Source organism: Schistocerca americana, chromosome 5, assembly GCF_021461395.2.
Source record: "Schistocerca americana isolate TAMUIC-IGC-003095 chromosome 5, iqSchAmer2.1, whole genome shotgun sequence".
NCBI classification, from domain to species: domain Eukaryota; kingdom Metazoa; phylum Arthropoda; class Insecta; order Orthoptera; family Acrididae; genus Schistocerca; species Schistocerca americana.
In genome coordinates, this window is record NC_060123.1 from 467,443,569 (window position 1) to 467,446,206 (window position 2,638).

At 50.0% G+C, this 2,638-nt stretch overlaps 1 non-coding gene across 1 annotated transcript; it reads right to left on the bottom strand.

The window, feature by feature from the left end:
• Positions 1-1,616: 1,616 nt before the first annotated feature.
• Positions 1,617-1,691, bottom strand: Trnat-cgu. The gene has a single exon. It is a non-coding gene; the product is annotated as a tRNA-Thr (tRNA).
• Between the last annotated feature and the right edge of the window lie 947 nt (positions 1,692-2,638).

Sequence of the window (2,638 nt, forward strand, 5' to 3'; positions counted from 1 at the left end):
GTTAGCCAGACCATGGAAGACTGTGAGCCGTGGCTGGCTCGTGCTACGCTTTGGATTAAACCTTGGTTGCTATTCTATGTTTAGTCTCTCGCACTTACCGCGATTATGCTGTTATCTTCTCTTTCTGCGGGTGGAAGCAAATGTGTGTATCGATATTCGCACCTTGGACTATCTTTCGCCTGGCGTTTACGGTTTCCAGCTGGGCTGTGTGCAGTCAGTTGGTTGGTTGGCGTGGGGCAGCGAGGAAATCTCTGCGGTGCTTCGTTTGGCCGGGCCTGTTGGCAGCTTGTATGCAGTGTCGGGGTGTGTGATGCTGTTCCCATTGCTACGAGGTTCGTAGCTCACCGATCCTGGACATGATAGTTGAGTTTTGACTTAATCAACCAGCAAGTCACCACTGTTCACATTGTGTCGTTCGGAGTTCGTTGTCGGGTGTTAGGATATTCCCGCGAGAAACAACGTGTGTTTTGAACTTGGCAAATTTTAGCAACCCTCCAGTGGAGATTAACTGTACTTGGTTAATTGAAGAGCACCAGCGGAATCTTCAGCCTTGTGGCCGTTAACGTTGCGGTTACCTGCCTTGGTCGTTGACGTAAATTCAGGCAGTGTGTTTTCTCTCAGCGTGTTGTCGCTGTCCAGCACGGTGTGTAGATTGACAGCTCAATGTATAATTGGTTGTGGGTGCCAATACCTTCTACGTGGAAACTTCCTGGCAGATTAAAACTGTGTGCCCGACCGAGACTCGAACTCGGGACCTTTGCCTTTCGCGGGCAAGTGCTCTACCAACTGAGCTACCGAAGCACGACTCACGCCCGGTACTCACAGCTTTACTTCTGCCAGTACCTCGTCTCCTACCTTCCAAACTTTACAGAAGCTCTCCTGCGAACCTTGCAGAACTAGCACTCCTGAAAGAAAGGATATTGCGGAGACATGGCTTAGCCACAGCCTGGGGGATGTTTCCAGAATGAGATTTTCACTCTGCAGCCGAGTGTGCGCTGATATGAAACTTCCTGGCAGATTAAAACTGTGTGCCCGACCGAGACTCGAACTCGGGACCTTTGCCTTTCGCGGGCAAGTGCTCTACCAACTGAGCTACCGAAGCACGACTCACGCCCGGTACTCACAGCTTTACTTCTGCCAGTACCTCGTCTCCTACCTTCCAAACTTTACAGAAGCTCTCCTGCGAACCTTGCAGAAATAGCACTCCTGAAAGAAAGGATATTGCGGAGACATGGCTTAGCCACAGCCTGGGGGATGTTTCCAGAATGAGATTTTCACTCTGCAGCGGAGTGTGCGCTGATATGAAACTTCCTGGCAGATTAAAACTGTGTGCCCGACCGAGACTCGAACTCGGGACCTTTTCCTTTCGCGGGCAAGTGCTCTACCAACTGAGCTACCGAAGACGACTCACAGCTTTACTTCTGCCAGTACCTCGTCTCCTACCTTCCAAACTTTACAGAAGCTCTCCTGCGAACCTTGCAGAACTAGCACTCCTGAAAGAAAGGATATTGCGGAGACATGGCTTAGCCACAGCCTGGAGGATGTTTCCAGAATGAGATTTTCACTCTGCAGCGGAGTGTGCGCTGATATGAAACTTCCTGGCAGATTAAAACTGTGTGCCCGACCGAGACTCGAACTCGGGACCTTTGCCTTACGCGGGCAAGTGCTCTACCAACTGAGCTACCGAAGCACGACTCACGGCCGGTACTCACAGCTTTACTTCTGCCAGTACCTCGGCTCCTACCTTCCAAACTTTACAGAAGCTCTCCTGCGAGTCTCGGTCGGGCACACAGTTTTAATCTGCCAGGAAGTTTCATATCAGCGCACACTCCGCTGCAGAGTGAAAATCTCATTCTGGAAACATCCCCCAGGCTGTGGCTAAGCCATGTCTCCGCAATATCCTTTCTTTCAGGAGTGCTAGTTCTGCAAGGTTCGCAGGAGAGCTTCTGTAAAGTTTGGAAGGTAGGAGACGAGGTACTGGCAGAAGTAAAGCTGTGAGTACCGGGCGTGAGTCGTGCTTCGGTAGCTCAGTTGGTAGAGCACTTGCCCGCGAAAGGCAAAGGTCCCGAGTTCGAGTCTCGGTCGGGCACACAGTTTTAATCTGCCAGGAAGTTTCATATCAGCGCACACTCCGCTGCAGAGTGAAAATCTCATTCTGGGAACCTTCTACGTCGTTCCATTGAACTCCCTGTTGTGTGCTGGTCGGGTGATGCAGAAGAATGTTGAAAACTTGATGGACTGATGGGGTGAGGAATGAGGAGGAGTTCCGGAAAATCGGCTAGGAAAGGAATGTATGGGTAACACTGATACGAAGATAGGACGGGGTGGTAGGATATCCGTTACGACATTACAAAATAACTGTATGTATTGATATCACGGATCTTGCCTATCGGTGCTGAGCAGATCAAGTGGCTGTAATGCCTTGTTCTAGCAAGCGTATGCTCAACAGTAAACCTGACAAGGTAAAAGTATTTAAAGTTGTATAAATGATTGGTGATTCCGTGTGTTGAGAACTGTTGACCGTGATGGTGACAGCGCCTGCTAAGGAAGCCCTTTCTTTACTGAACCCATGACTAAGGGAGATTTTGGAAAGGGCTAGTGGTGCCGCAAGTTAGACACTCTCTTTGTTTTTTCAGTC